We start from the raw sequence: 17,844 nt of genomic DNA, 5'->3' as shown, positions 1-17,844 counted from the left end.
GATGTGAGACAGACCTGGATGGTGAGACATGCAAGATGTGAGACAGACCTGGATGGTGAGACATGCAAGATGTGAGACAGACGGGGATGGTGAGACAGGCAAGATGTGAGACAGACCTGGATGATGAGACAGGCAAGATTTGAGACAGACCTGGATGGTGAGACAGGCAAGATGTGAGACAGACCTGGATGGTGAGACAGGCAAGATGTGAGACAGACCTGGATGGTGAGACATGCAAGATGTGAGACAGACGGGGATGGTGAGACAGGCAAGATGTGAGACAGACGGGGATGGTGAGACAGGCAAGATGTGAGACAGACGGGGATGGTGAGACATGCAAGATGTGAGACAGACCTGGATGGTGAGTCACAGGCAAGATGTGAGACAGACGGGGATGATGAGACAGGCAAGATGTGAGACAGACGGGGATGGTGAGACAGGCAAGATGTGAGACAGACGGGGATGGTGAGACATGCAAGATGTGAGACAGACCTGGATGGTGAGACAGGCAAGATGTGAGACAGACGGGGATGGTGAGACAGGCAAGATGTGAGACAGACCTGGATGGTGAGACATGCAAGATGTGAGACAGACGGGGATGATGAGACAGGCAAGATGTGAGACAACCCTGGATGATGAGACAGGCAAGATGTGAGACAGACGGGGATGATGAGACAGGCAACATGTGAGACAACCCTGGATGATGAGACATGCAAGATGTGAGACAGACGGGGATGGTGAGACAGGCAAGATGTTAGACAGACCTCGATGGTGAGACATGCAAGATGTTACACAGACGGAGATGGTGAGACAGGGATTTGACCTCTGATTGGTCATTGATTCACGCACCTGGCAAGATGTGATTTCTACAACAGAGTTTCAGACAATATGGTGAATACAGGCAAGATGTGAGACAGACCTGGATGGTGAGACAGGCAAGATGTGAGACAATCGGGTATGGTGAGATAGGCAAGATCTGAGACAGACCTCGATGGTGAGACATGCAAGATGTGAGACAGACCTGGATGGTGAGACAGGCAAGATGTGAGACAGACGGGTATGGTGAGACAGGCAAGATGTGAGACAAACCTGGATGGTGAGACATGCAAGAGTCGAGACAGGGCCTGGATGGTGAGACATCCAACATGTGAGACAGACGGGGATGATGAGACAGGCAAGATGTGACACATTCGTGGATGGTGAGACTGGCCAGATGTGACACAGTCGTGGATGGTGAGACTGGCTAGATGTGACACAGACGGGGATGGTGAGACAGGCAAGATGTGAACAGACAGGGATGGTGAGAGACAGGCAAGATGTGAGACAGACAGGGATGGTGAGACAGGCAAGATGTGAGACACAGACGTGGATGACGGTGGAGACAGGCAAGATGTGAGACAGACAGGGATGGTGAGACAGGCAAGATGTGAGACAGACCTGGATGGTGAGACAGGCAAGATGTGAGACAGATCGTGGATGGTGAGACAGGCAAGATGTGAGACAGACCTCAGATGGTGAGACAGGCAAGATGTGAGACAGACCTGGATGGTGAGACAGGCAAGATGTGAGACAGACGGGGATGGTGAGACAGGCAAGATGTCAAGCGAGGGATGGATGAGACAAAGGCAAGATGTGAGACAGACCTGGATGGTGAGACAGGCAAGATGTGAGACAGACGGGGATGGTGGACATGCAAGATGTAGAGACAGACGACAAAGATGTGTCCCGGACACAGACAGGGATGGTGAGACAGGCAAAGATGTGAGACAGACAGACAGACCTGGATGGTGAGACAGGCAAGATGTGAGACAGACGTGGATGGTGAGACAGGCAAGATGTGAGACAGACGGGGATGGTGAGACATGCAAGATGTGAGACAGACCTGGATGGTGAGACAGGCAAGATGTGAGACAGACCTGGATGGTGAGACAGGCAAGATGTGAGACAGACGGGGATGGTGAGACAGGCAAGATGTGAGACAGACAGGGGATGGTGAGACAGGCAAGATGTGAGACAGACCTGGTGGATGGTGAGACAGACATGCAAGATGTGACAGACCGTGGATGGTGAGACAGGCAAGATGTGAGACAGACGGGGATGGTGAGACAGGCAAGATGTGAGAGAGACAGACCTGGATGGTGAGACATGGCAAGATGTGAGACAGACCTGGATGGTGATGAGTGACAGAAAGGTCCAGACAGACAGGGATGTGAGACGAGCAAGAAGATGTGACACAGAGACATGCAAGATGTGAGACAGACAGGGATGGTGACAGGCAAGATGTGGAAGACAGACCTGGATGGTGAGACAGGCAAGATGTGAGACAGACCTGGATGGTGAGACATGCAGATGTGACAAGATGTGAGACAGACAGACTGGATGAGTGAGACATGCAAGATGTGAGACAGACCTGGATGGTGAGACATGCAAGATGTGAGACAGACCTGGATGGTGAGACATGCAAGATGTGAGACAGACCTGGATGGTGAGACATGCAAGATGTGAGACAGACCTGGATGGTGAGACATGCAAGATGTGAGACAGACCTGGATGGTGAGACATGCAAGATGTGAGACAGACCTGGATGGTGAGACATGCAAGATGTGAGACAGACCTGGATGGTGAGACATGCAAGATGTGAGACAGACCTGGATGGTGAGACAGGCAAGATGTGACACAGGACCTGGATGGTGAGACATGCAAGAGATGTGACAGACAGACCTGGATGGTGAGACAGGCAAGATGTGAGACAGACCTGGATGGTGGATGGTGGAGGCAAGATGTGAGACAGACTGGATGGTGAGACAGAAAGATGTAGAGACAGACAGGGATGGTGAGACAGGCAAGATGTGAGAGACAGACATGCAAGATGGTGGAGACATGCAAGATGTGAGACAGACCTCTGGATGGTGAGATTCACAGACCTGCTGATGGATGGTGAGACAAAAGATTTCTATCATGGCAGAGAGATCTGCAATATGTGAGACAGATGTGGATGGTGAGACATGCAAGATGTGAGACAGACGGGGATGGTGAGACAGGCAAGATGTGAGACAGACGGGGATGGTGAGACAGGCAAGATGTGAGACAGACCTGGATGGTGAGACAGGCAAAATGTGAGAGAGACGGGGATGGTGAGGCAGGCAAGATGATAGACAGACCTGGATGGTGAGACAGGCAAGATGTGAGACAAACGGGGATGGTGAGACAGGCAAGATGTGAGACATACGGGGATGGTGAGACAGAGCAAGATGTGAGACAGACCTCGATGGTGAGAAAAGGCAAGATGTTACAGACCTGGATGGTGAGACAGGCAAGATGTGACACAGTGAGTGATGATGGTGAGACAGGCAAGATGTGAGACAGTCGTGGATGGTGAGACAGGCAAGGTGAGAGAGACCTGGATGTGAGACTGAGAGATGTGGAGATGGGATGGTGAGACAGGCAAGAATGTAGAGACAGACGGATGGTGAGACATGGCAAGATGTGAGACAGACCTGGATGGTGAGACAGGCAAGATGTGTGAGACAGACAGGGATGGTGAGACAGGCAAGATGTGAGAGACAGACAGGGATGGTGAGAGGCAGGCAAGATGTGAGACAGACCTGGATGGTGAGACATGCAAAGATCTGAGACATGTGGGATGGTGAGACAGGCAAGATGTGAGACAGACAATCAGGATGGTGAGACTGGCAAGATGTGAGACAGACAGGGATGGTGAGACATGCAAGATGTGAGACAGACGGGGATGGTGAGACAGGCAAGATGTGAGACAGACGGGGATGGTGAGACACACAACATGTGAGACAGACCTGGATGGTGAGACATGCAAGATGTGAGACAGACGGGGATGGTGAGACAGGCAAGATGTGAGACAATCGGGTATGGTGAGAAAGGCAAGATCTGAGACAGACCTCGATGGTGTGAGACATGCAAGATGTGAGACAGACCTGGATGGTGAGACAGGCAAGATGTGAGACAGACCTGGATGGTGAGACAGGCAAGATGTTACACAGACAGACCTGGATGGTGAGACATGCAAGATGTGACACAGACGGGGATGGTGAGACATGCTAGATGTGAGACAGACGGGGATGGTGAAACAGGCAAGATGTGAGACAGACGGGGATGGTGAGACACACAACATGTGAGAGGGACGGGTATGGTGAGACAGGCAAGATGGGAGACAGACGGGTATGGTGAGATAGGCAAGATCTGATACAAACGGGGATGGTGAGACAGGCACGATTTGAGACAGACCTTGATCGTGAGACATGCAAGATGTGAGACAGACGGGGATGGTGAGACATGCAAGATGTGAGATAGACCTGGATGGTGAGACATGCAAGATGTGAGACACACCTGGATGGTGGTCATGCAAGATGTGAGACAGACCTGGATGGTGAGACATGCAAGATGTGAGACAGACCTTGATGGTGAAACATGCAAGATGTGAGACAGACCTGGATGGTGATACATGAAAGATGTGTGACAGACGGGGATGATGAGACATGCAAGATGTGAGACAGACCTGGATGGTGAGACATGCAAGATGTGAGACAGACCTGGATGGTGAGACATGCAAGATGTGAGACAGACCTGGATGGTGAGACATGCAAGATGTGACACAGACCTGGATGGTGAGACATGCAAGATGTGAAACAGACGGGGATGATGAGACATGCCAGATGTGACACAGACCTGGATGGTGAGATAGGCAATATCTGAGACATACGGGGATGGTGAGACAGGCAAGATGTTACACAGTCGTGGATGGTGAAACTGGCAAGATGTGACACAGACGGGGATGGTGAGACACACAACATGTGAGAGGGACGGGTATGGTGAGACAGGCAAGATGGGAGACAGACGGGTATGGTGAGATAGGCAAGATCTGATACAAACGGGGATGGTGAGACAGGCAAGATGTGAGACAGACCTGGATGGTGAGACATGCAAGATGTGAGACAGACGGGGATGGTGAGACATGCAAGATGTGAGACAGACGGGGATGGTGAGACATGCAAGATGTGAGACAGACCTGGATGGTGAGACACACACAAAAGATGTGAGACAGACAGGTATGGTGAGACAGGCAAGATGGGAGACAGACAGGTATGGTGAGATAGGCAAGATCTGATACAAACGGGGATGGTGAGACAGGCACGATTTGAGACAGACCTTGATCGTGAGACATGCAAGATGTGAGACAGACCTGGATGGTGAGACATGCAAGATGTGAGACAGACCTGGATGGTGAGACATGCAAGATGTGAGACACACCTGGATGGTGGACATGCAAGATGTGAGACAGACCTGGATGGTGAGACATGCAAGATGTGAGACAGACCTGGATGGTGAGACATGCAAGATGTGAGACAGACCTGGATGGTGATACATGCAAAGATGTGTGACAGACGGGGATGATGAGACATGCAAGATGTGAGACAGACCTGGATGGTGAGACATGCAAGATGTGAGACACACCTCCTGGATGGTGAGACAGGTACATAATGCAACATGTGAGACAGACCTGGATGGTGAGACATGCAAGTATGTGAGACAGACCTGGATGGTGAGACATGCAAGATGTGAAACAGACCTGGATGGTGAGACATGCAAGATGTGAGACACAGACCTGGATGGTGAGACATGCAAGATGTGAGACAGACCTGGATGGTGAGACATGCAAGATGTGAGACAGACCTGGATGGTGAGACATGCAAGATGTGAGACAGACCTGGATGGTGAGACATGCAAGATGTGAGACAGACCTGGATGATGAGACATGCAAGATGTGAGACAGACCTGGATGGTGAGACATGCAAGATGTGAGACAGACCTGGATGGTGAGACATGCAACATGTGAGACAGACCTGGATGGTGAGACATGCAAGATGTGAGACAGACCTGGATGATGAGACATGCAAGATGTGAGACAGACCTGGATGGTGAGACATGCAAGATGTGAGACAGACCTGGATGATGGTGAGACATGCAAGATGTGAGACAGACCTGGATGGTGAGACAGGCAAGATGTGAGACAGACCTGGATGGTGAGACATGGCAAGATGTGAGAGACAGACCTGGGATGGTGAGAGATGCAGAGCAAGATGTGAGACAGACGGGGATGGTGAGACAGGCAAGATGTGAGACAGACGGGGATGGTGAGAAATGCAAGATGTGAGACAGACGGGGATGGTGAGACATGCAAGATGTGAGACAGACCTGGATGGTGAGACAGGCAAGATGTGAGACAGACCTGGATGGTGAGACAGGCAAGATGTGAGACAGACGGGGATGGTGAGACAGGGAAGATGTGAGACAGACGGGGATGGTGAGAAAGGCAAGATGTGAGACAGACGGGGATGGTGAGAAAGGCAAGATGTTACACAGTCGTGGATGGTGAGACAGGCAAGATGTGACACAGTAGTGGATGGTGAGACAGGCAAGAGGTGTGACAGTCGTGGATGGTGGACAGGCAAGATGTGAGACAAACGGGAATGGTGGACAGGCAAGATGTGAGACAGACGGGGATGGTGAGACAGGCAAGATGTGAGACAGACCTCGATGGTGAGACATGCAAGATGTTACACAGACGGAGATGGTGAGACAGGGATTTGACCTCTGCCTTGGTCATTGATTCACGCACCTGCTGCTTCCACAAAAGATTTCTATCAAGGCAGAGTTTCTCAATATCATTCTGGATGTCAGCTAAATGAGACATGCAAGATGTGAGACAGACCTGGATGGTGAGACAGGCAAGATGTGAGACAATCGGGTATGGTGAGATAGGCAAGATCTGAGACATACCTCGATGGTGAGACATGCAAGATGTGAGACAGACCTGGATGGTGAGACAGGCACGATGTGAGACAGACCTGGATGGTGAGACATGAAGTGAGACAGACCTGGATGGTGAGACATGCAACATGTGAGACAGACGGGGATGATGAGACAGGCAAGATGTGACAAAGACGGAGATGGTAAGACGGGCAAGATATGACACATTCGTGGATGGTGAGACTGGCCAGATGTGACACATTCGTGGATTGTGAGACTGGCTAGATGTGACACAGACGGGGATGGTGAGACTGACTAGATGTGACACAGACGGGATGGTGAGACAGGCAAGATGTGAGACAAACCTGGATGGTGAGACGGGCAAGATGTGACACAGACGGGGATGGTGAGAAGGGCAATATGTGACACAGACCTGGATGGTGAGACTGGCAAGATGTGATACAGTCGTTGATGGTGAGACAGGTAACATGTGACACAGTCGTCGATGGTGGACTGGCAAGATGTGAGACAGACGGTGATGGTGAAACGGGCAAGATGTGAGACAGACGGGTATGATGAGACGGGCAAGATGTGAGACAGACGGGTATGGTGAGACGGGCAAGATGTGACACAGACGGGTATGGTGAAGGGGATGGTGAAACTGGCAATATGTGAGACAGACGGGGATGGTGAGACAAACGGGTATGGTGAGAGAGGCAAGATCAGAATGGGTATGGTGAGATAGGCAAGATCTGAGACAAACGGGGATGGTGAGACAGGCAATATGTGACACAGTCGTGGATGATGAGACTGGCAAGATGTGTCACAGACGGGGATGGTGAGACATGCAAAAGGTGAGACAGACGGTGATGGTGAAACGGGCAAGATGTGAGGCAGACGGGTATGCTGAGAAGGGCAAGATGTGAGACAGACGGGTATGGTGAGACGGGCAAGATGTGACACAGACGGGTATGCATGGTGAGACGGGAAAGATGTGAGACAGACGGGGATGGTAAGATAGGCAAGATGTGACACATACGAGGATGGTGAGACAGGCAAGATGTGAGACAGACGGGGGTGGTTAGTTGTCATTTTTAAAGCAGTCATCATGTTGTTTCACGAGTAAGGGGAATCATGTTGAGGAAATATCTTTGGCAATCAAAGGACGCTATCATCAACCCATCCCCACTCCATGTGCATATTTATTCAGCCGCTTGGCAACCAGGAAGAGCGATGTTTTACACTGACACATAGCTATACATACACCAGTGTTGCCTTGCATGCAACCTACACGCCCATGTCCAGGTGGTAGGCCCTGTCACTGACCACACGTGTGGGAACCAGCGTTCGTTCAAGTACTTCCTAGTTCTTAATCACTCATGGGTAACATTTCAAAGAGCTCAATACCCCAGCTGCCGACGCTCTCTCTCTGAAGGGTATCGAGATAAGAGGTTGATGAAACTGGTCGGTTTCTGTCAATATGGCGTTAATTCTCCTCCAGTACTTTACATTCATCCGCTCCTTCATCTGTATATTAGCACTCATGTAACGGAGTACATTCAGTTCTTTGTGTGAAGATAATCGTCCCTTCTATTCTCCAGCCTGGGGCTAATTCTTCTCGGAGATAGGTAAGGCTTTCATTATCAGCCACTTACAAGCCACGTACATTCATTGCCACATAATTACGCTCCTCTTCAAAAAGCTTTATTTTGGTTTGACAAAAACAACATGTCCCCACGCTTCAAGGCTCAACTCTGCAGTACTCGCTTGCCGTCATTGCCGCGATATTGGCAGGAGTAATTCTACTGGTCAATAGATATCCCCCGCTATCTAACTCCATCAGCTATTCAGTATTGGAAGGAGTTTCTATCTGGAGGTGATCAGTCGTATCCCTCCCACACCACCCCCGCCTGGTAAACACTTCAATCTGCCTGGGAAGGACAGCGCCTGTCTTTCAGAACCGTTCGGTCAGGGGGCAGGAACATGCAGATGGGGAATGGGTTAGGCGACACTTGGTGGGGGTGTCGTAGGCGACTCCTGGTGGGGGTGGGGTGGGTGACTCCTGTGGGTGGGGGTGGGTGCAGGGTGGATGTGGATGCGGAAGGGTTGAGAAGACGAGGTGGTATCACAGTGTCAGCACCATGGTTTTATCTATCTCGTGTCTGGTTGGGAGGTGTGTGTATCTTTTGATGGTGGTTGGGTGGAAGAAGAAATTGAAAGCAGAGAGTGGGGCAGTGAGTTACAGCTACTTTAGCTCATGAACCAGTTATCGTAGATCGTGATCTGAGATTCTACAACTGTTGGTGGACAGAAGCGTCTTCTACTGGTCGTGTGCCAGGACATTTCAAGCCACTATGTACAGTGGATTCTGTCAAATCCGGACTCTGTTTGACGACCAGAGTCTACGTAACGGACAAAGGTTGTCCAATCAAGAATGCTTTATAATCCGGACAAATGAGTCGGTCCCAGGCCAGTCCGTAATAGACAGATTCCACTGTAGTTCTGACATTCTTGGGTTTATCCCTGTTGTTTTCTCTGTATGCTAATATAATATGTTCGGAATATTGCCTTTGATTTCTAATTTGATAAAATATGGGGAAGAGTGACGCCTAACATATACCTGAAATACGTTTATATATTAAAATATGTACGTATTCAAATATGGATATTGATTCAATCAGTAAAAGGCACACTCATGAGAATTATGAGAGACTGAAAGCTAAATGTATATGTGTAGTTTTTGTATTGGACGCCAAGGCGACGTCATGTGTGATGGTGGCTATGGTTTATGGGGGAGTAAGTAAGTGTTGTGCGCCCATCAGTCAGCAACAGTACACTCCACCCCGGCAGTCCGTACTACGTCTTAGTACTCGTGAAGGTCCGGATTAGAACTGATCTTCAGTAACCCATGCTTGTCGTAAGAGGCGACTAACGGGATCGGGTGGTCAGGCTCGCTGACTTAGTTGACACATGTCATCGGTTCCCAATTGCGTAGATCGATGTTTATGTTGTTGATCACTGGATTGCCTGGGCCAGACTCGATTATTTAAAGACTGCTGCCATATAGCCGGAATATTGCTGAGCGCGGCGTTAAACAACAAGCCAACCAACTAACTAACCAACTACATCTTAGGCTTGTGCACCAGGGGTTAGACAGCATGAGCAACGAGGCATGCTGCTGGGTCACGCTGACATACAGTCAGGTAACAGACTGTAGCTACCTCAACTACATGTTGGTCGCTCGTTAGACATGCATGGAATACTAAGGATTACTGACTACCAGCTAAACACTTACGAAACAAGGTGCTTCACGGAGGTCGTGGGTCTGTTTCAATCGTCTCTACAAATGAAATATCGACCTCAAACAATCATCTGTGACACATCTCACTGGATGAAAAGTATATATATATATATATATATATATATATATATATATGCCTTTTCGAAAAAGGTTGAATTAATAGACTGCACAGTACTTCACTGATAGGTATTTTTAAGTTTGATAGTACTGAACGCTTTGACCACAAAGCCCCACCCCAACAAATGTTAGTGTGACGAGGCACTACAATTAGCTGTGCAGATTTGCGCCCCATTGACGCGGCAGAATAAAAAAATACTTTAGACAGTCGATAATCTTAATTCATCAAACTTAACAATAATCACTTTCACCACGCCAGCTCTCATATCCACCACCAGCACACTACACAGCCACCCACAATATAACACTATAGGCTTTTAATGGCATACAACACAAATACATCCCTGACGCACATGGAATGAGTAATGAAAGCTCAAGTGATGCAGAATGAAATATGTTTTCCGGACTTGGGTAGGTGTAATATGGTGTTTGCAGTTTGCAAACACACTTTGTCACGCAACCCATTTTCTACTTTCGTTGGGGGCTGTGGGTAGCCTAGTGGTTAAAGCCGAAGACCGGGATTCGATTCCCCACGTGTACAATGTGTGAAGCCCATTTGAGGTGCCTCCGCCGTGATATTGCAGGATTATTGCTAAAAACGGTAAAACGCTAAACTCACTCACTCACTCTTTTTCGGTGCGCATCTCTGCTACCGTTTAATTTTGTGTCCAGTTGGTGGTCGGTGTGTAACGAACCTTTTGTCCATGTCCAAGTACTGACCAGCTGTGGACGGATCGTGGCTGAATCAATACGTCCGACTTTTATTGAGAGTACATGTAGCATTATTCATCCTCTAAGGGCGGTACGGGGTCCTGGTGGATGATGAGATGGAGGCAGAGTGACACTGAATCATAGTACTGGTGCCAAGTATGTGACTAACAGTGGCGTAAAATCTCACTCACTCATTCGTGCATGTTCAGCTTCGTCTCGGCGCCGAACCTCATACACTTCCTCATCAATCCCGTGTCTCTGTGCTACTCGCCGCTACAGATGATTATGAGCTTGGAGCGACGGGCTGTTCCACGGTATTTTTCTGATAGATTCAGTTACCCACATATAGAGATATAGTTAACCTTCACCAAACCTCACTCACTCACTCACTTATAGTATTGTTAATGCTTGATACTGGAGTCTCAGCACAGAACCTCATTCATTTACTTGTTTGTTCTCGATACCCATTCAGTATCGCAACTAAACATCATGACACAAAATGGTGTTGAGAAACTTTTAGCAGTGTGAGGATACATACTTGATCTGAACATGTTGGCCTCAGCGACCAACACCAGATCATGTGGTATAGTGTATATGATGCAGCAATCCACCGTGTTATTGTAGACTTGCGTCCCTTACCTATCGTGTTTCAGTTCTCCGATTCATCTCAAGGCTGATCATGTCTTCCTGTAAAATAATATCGGCTACAAGATGCTATCAGTGAGACGACTGGTTGACACCAGCTGGCTACAAGATGCTGTCAGTGTGACGACTGATCGAGACACCCGGCTACAAGATGATATCAGTGTGACGACTGATCGAGACACCCGGCTACAAGATACAATCAGTGTGACGACTGATCGAGACACCCGGCTACAAGATGCTATCAGTGAGACGACTGATCGAGACATGCGGCTACAAGATGCTGTCAGTGTGACGACTGATCGAGACCATCTCGCTACAAGACACTATCAGTGTGACGGCTGATTGACACCAGCTGGCTATAAGATTCTATCAGTGTGACGACTGATCGAGACACCCGGCAACAAGATGCAATCAGTGTGACGACTGATCGAGACATCCGGCCACAAGATGCTATCAGTGTGACGACTGATCGAGACCACCCGGCTAAAAGACGCTGTCAGTGTGATGACTGATCGAGACACCCGGCTACAAGATGCTATCATTGTGACGACTGATCGAGACACCCGGCTACAAGATGCTATCAGTGTGACGACGGTTGTGGTATCTTGCCTTAGAAAAACATCTGTGCTTCTTTGATATTGCTGTACTATTACACATCGGTACTTATGTAATTCAATCGCATGAATGTCTTTGTGGTACGTTTGCCTATGACATTGTTAAACATGTATTTCTTTATTGTAATGAAACGCAGTATGAAAGAGACAGACTAACTGAAGATTTAATCGACATTCTTGATGTAGAAACGTCTAGTAACCTTTGGAATAATGATGACGATATATTACTCTGTTTTCTACTTGGGTGTCGCCCTACTCAGTGCACGAAGGACCTCGACTATGAAACATGGGCAATGTGCATAAGCCGAATATGCAGAACTATTAAGTTGTGGAAACGATATTTCTATGAATGTGTATAATTTCTGACATGTGTAAATACCATACACATAATACCATATTGATTTACTTGTTGTAATGTACCTGTAAACCTTGTATTTATCTTCATATGCTATGGAGGAAATAAAGTATATCTATCTCTATCAGTGTGACGACTGATCGAGACACCCGGCTACAAGATGCTATCAGTGTGACGACTGATCGAGACACCCGGCTACAAGATGCTATCAGTGTGACGACTGATCGAGACACCCGGCTACAAGATGCTATCAGTGTGACGACTGATCGAGACACCCGGCTACAAGATGCTATCAGTGTGACGACTGATCGAGACACCCGGCTACAAGATGCTATCAGTGTGACGACTGATCGAGACACCCGGCTACAAGATGCTATCAGTGTGACGACTGATCGAGACACCCGGCTACAAGATGATATCAGTGTGACGACTGATCGAGACACCCGGCTACAAGATGCTATAAGTGTGATGACTGATCGAGACACCCGGCTACAAGATACTATCAGTGTGACGACTGATCGAGACACCCGGCTACAAGATGCTATAAGTGTGATGACTGATCGAGACACCCGGCTACAAGATGCTATCAGTGTGATGACTGATCGAGACACCCGGCTACAAGATGCTATCAGTGTGACGACTGATCGAGACACCCGGCTACAAGATGCTATAAGTGTGATGACTGATCGAGACACCCGGCTACAAGATGCTATCAGTGTGACGACTGATCGAGACACCCGGTGGTCAGGCTCGCTGACTTAGTTGACACATGTCATCGGTTCCCAATTGCGTAGATCGATGTTTATGTTGTTGATCACTGGATTGCCTGGGCCAGACTCGATTATTTAAAGACTGCTGCCATATAGCCGGAATATTGCTGAGCGCGGCGTTAAACAACAAGCCAACCAACTAACTAACCAACTACATCTTAGGCTTGTGCACCAGGGGTTAGACAGCATGAGCAACGAGGCATGCTGCTGGGTCACGCTGACATACAGTCAGGTAACAGACTGTAGCTACCTCAACTACATGTTGGTCGCTCGTTAGACATGCATGGAATACTAAGGATTACTGACTACCAGCTAAACACTTACGAAACAAGGTGCTTCACGGAGGTCGTGGGTCTGTTTCAATCGTCTCTACAAATGAAATATCGGCCTCAAACAATCATCTGTGACACATCTCACTGGATGAAAAGTATATATATATATATATATATATATATATATGCCTTTTCGAAAAAGGTTGAATTAATAGACTGCACAGTACTTCACTGATAGGTATTTTTAAGTTTGATAGTACTGAACGCTTTGACCACAAAGCCCCACCCTAACAAATGTTAGTGTGACGAGGCACTACAATTAGCTGTGCAGATTTGCGCCCCATTGACGCGGCTGAATAAAAAAATACTTTAGACAGTCGATAATCTTAATTTATCAAACTTAACAATAATCACTTACACCAGGCCAGCTCTCATATCCAGCACCAGCACACTACACCGCCACCCACAATATAACACTATAGGCTTTTAATGGCATACAACACAAATACATCCCTGACGCACATGGAATGAGTAATGAAAGTTCAAGTGACGCAGAATGAAATATGTTTTCCGGACTTGGGTAGGTGTAATATGGTGTTTGCAGTTTGCAAACACACTTTGTCACGCAACCCATTTTCTACTTTCGTTGGGGGCTGTGGGTAGCCTAGTGGTTAAAGCCGAAGACCGGGATTCGATTCCCCACGTGTACAATGTGTGAAGCCCATTTGAGGTGCCTCCCGCCGTGATATTGCAGGATTATTGCTAAAAACGGTAAAACGCTAAACTCACTCACTCACTCTTTTTCGGTGCGCATCTCTGCTACCGTTTAATTTTGTGTCCAGTTGGTGGTCGGTGTGTAACGAACCTTTTGTCCATGTCCAAGTACTGACCAGCTGTGGACGGATCGTGGCTGAATCAATACGTCCGACGTTTATTGAGAGTACATGTACCATTATTCATCCTCTAAGGGCGGTACGGGGTCCTGGTGGATGATGAGATGGAGGCAGAGTGACACTGAATCATAGTACTGGTGCCAAGTATGTGACTAACAGTGGCGTAAAATCTCACTCACTCATTCGTGCATGTTCAGCTTCGTCTCGGCGCCGAACCTCATACACTTCCTCATCAATCCCGTGTCTCTGTGCTACTCGCCGCTACAGATGATTATGAGCTTGGAGCGACGGGCTGTTCCACGGTATTTTTCTGATAGATTCAGTTACCCACATATAGAGATATAGTTAACCTTCACCAAACCTCACTCACTCACTCACTTATAGTATTGTTAATCCTTGATACTGGAGTCTCAGCACAGAACCTCATTCATTTACTTGTTTGTTCTCGATACCCATTCAGTATCGCAACTAAACATCATGACACAAAATGGTGTTGAGAAACTTTTAGCAGTGTGAGGATACATACTTGATCTGAACATGTTGGCCTCAGCGACCAACACCAGATCATGTGGTATAGTGTATATGATGCAGCAATCCACCGTGTTATTGTAGACTTGCGTCCCTTACCTATCGTGTTTCAGTTCTCCGATTCATCTCAAGGCTGATCATGTCTTCCTGTAAAATAATATCGGCTACAAGATGCTATCAGTGAGACGACTGGTTGACACCAGCTGGCTACAAGATGTTGTCAGTGTGACGACTGATCGAGACCACCCGGCTACAAGATGATATCAGTGTGACGACTGATCGAGACACCCGGCTACAAGATACAATCAGTGTGACGACTGATCGAGACACCCGGCTACAAGATGCTATCAGTGTGACGACTGATCGAGACATGCGGCTACAAGATGCTATCAGTGTGACGACTGATCGAGACCATCTCGCTACAAGACACTATCAAGATTGCTGTCAGTGTGACGACTGATCGAGACCACCTGATCGGCTAAAATGACGCTGTCAGTGTGATGACTGATCGAGACACCCGGCTACAAGATGCTATCATTGTGACGACTGATCGAGACACCCGGCTACAAGATGCTATCAGTGTGACGACGGTTGTGGTATCTTGCCTTAGAAAAACATCTGTGCTTCTTTGATATTGCTGTACTATTACACATCGGTACTTATGTAATTCAATCGCATGAATGTCTTTGTGGTACGTTTGCCTATGACATTGTTAAACATGTATTTCTTTATTGTAATGAAACGCAGTATGAAAGAGACAGACTAACTGAAGATTTAATCGACATTCTTGATGTAGAAACGTCTAGTAACCTTTGGAATAATGATGACGATATATTACTCTGTTTTCTACTTGGGTGTCGCCCTACTCAGTGCACGAAGGACCTCGACTATGAAACATGGGCAATGTGCATAAGCCGAATATGCAGAACTATTAAGTTGTGGAAACGATATTTCTATGAATGTGTATAATTTCTGACATGTGTAAATACCATACACATAATACCATATTGATTTACTTGTTGTAATGTACCTGTAAACCTTGTATTTATCTTCATATGCTATGGAGGAAATAAAGTATATCTATCTCTATCAGTGTGACGACTGATCGAGACACCCGGCTACAAGATGCTATCAGTGTGACGACTGATCGAGACACCCGGCTACAAGATGCTATCAGTGTGACGACTGATCGAGACACCCGGCTACAAGATGCTATCAGTGTGACGACTGATCGAGACACCCGGCTACAAGATGCTATCAGTGTGACGACTGATCGAGACACCCGGCTACAAGATGCTATAAGTGTGATGACTGATCGAGACACCCGGCTACAAGACATGCCTGGCCATTAGACCTCGACCTGGGTACGCGGTGCGTATTGAGAGACCAGATGGTTTAGAACCTGTAAGTCACAGTTGAAATAGACCTTTGAAAAGTATCAATTAAATCCTCGTCACGCTGGCATATCAGTGTAATATGGTGTATTTTTACCGATCGCGTAGTGTTAATCTGTAAATCATGTACATGTACTTCGATGCACCATTTTCAGACATGATAATGGTCTCGTTAAGCCACGCCCATACATCGGAGGTCATCACGCTTGAACCTCCTTAACGCCCATGAAGTTAATTAGTTGATAAATATCGAAATATGTTTATTTTTTCTATTGATGTTTTACTCTGCCACAAGCATTCCATCTTCTAACCCAGATATATGAAATGAGGTTGAACAAACAAACGCCAGATGGAAATCGATTATCATACCATATCATCTAGTTTATGTTGAAATAACCACAACGGAGGTCCAGGGTCCCACAAATGATGTTTGCTTGATATTGACGTTCTGTCGTACCGTGATCGAACAGGTCTCCTTTAGTGATTGTTTGAAGCACATTGGGCATTGGTTTTAACTCTGTTTTGAACAGTACTTAATTAAATTTCTTATTTATTTGGTTTTTTATATGGTATGACAGCTAGTTGATGGAGGAAACCCAAAAGGATTTGACCTTGTAAAACCAACAAGCACACCAGTGGCGCTGACATAATAATTAGAACGTTGTTGTATGCATACGCACAACCTGCTGATACTGGCACTGAAAGGGGACATAACTCAACACGCCGAAGCGCGTCAATTGGTCCATTCCCCGCAGCGGCAGTAACTGAGGTTATATAGCTAATCAGTTTTCTAAATTGCCCACTCTCACTCATGCCACCGTCGTATATATGAATTACATATCAGGTTAATATATTGCATCACGTGATGAAATAATGATCCAGGTATCTTCCATACACTGCCAGAAGGTATGGCCACATCATCACACAGCCCCCGATGTGTTTCTCGGCCATAAGAATTTTGGTAGTGAGTGAGTGTGGTTTTACGCCGCTTTTAGCAATATTCCAGCAATATCTCGGCGGAGAACGCAAGAAATGTGCTTCATTCATTGTACCCGTGTGGATAATCGAACCCGGGTCTTCGACGTGACGAGCGAACGCCTTAACACTAGACTGCTCCACCAACCCAGAATTTCTGTATATTCTGCAAACAAAATATGATACTTTTGCAGTCTACAAACGTTCGGTGATAGGTTACGTACATACCGCAGGTTGGTTCCTGTATGACTCTCAACGGGCATTGGGGCGGTGGGGTAGCCTTGTGCTTAAAACGTTCGCTCGTCACGCTGAAGACCCGGATTCGATTCCCCACATGGGTATAATGTGTGAGGCCCATTTCTGGTGTCCCCCGGCGTGATATTGCTGGAATATTGCTAAAAGCGGCGTAAAACTAAGCTCACTCACTCACTCAACAGACATTAGTTCCATAATATTGATTTCTGCAGCCATGTCACAAAACGTAAA

The sequence above is a fragment of the Haliotis rubra genome, unplaced genomic scaffold (assembly GCF_003918875.1).
Source record: "Haliotis rubra isolate DU_JTF1 unplaced genomic scaffold, ASM391887v1 Scf719, whole genome shotgun sequence".
Lineage (NCBI taxonomy): Eukaryota > Metazoa > Mollusca > Gastropoda > Lepetellida > Haliotidae > Haliotis > Haliotis rubra.
This window is presented reverse-complemented; position numbering follows the sequence as displayed.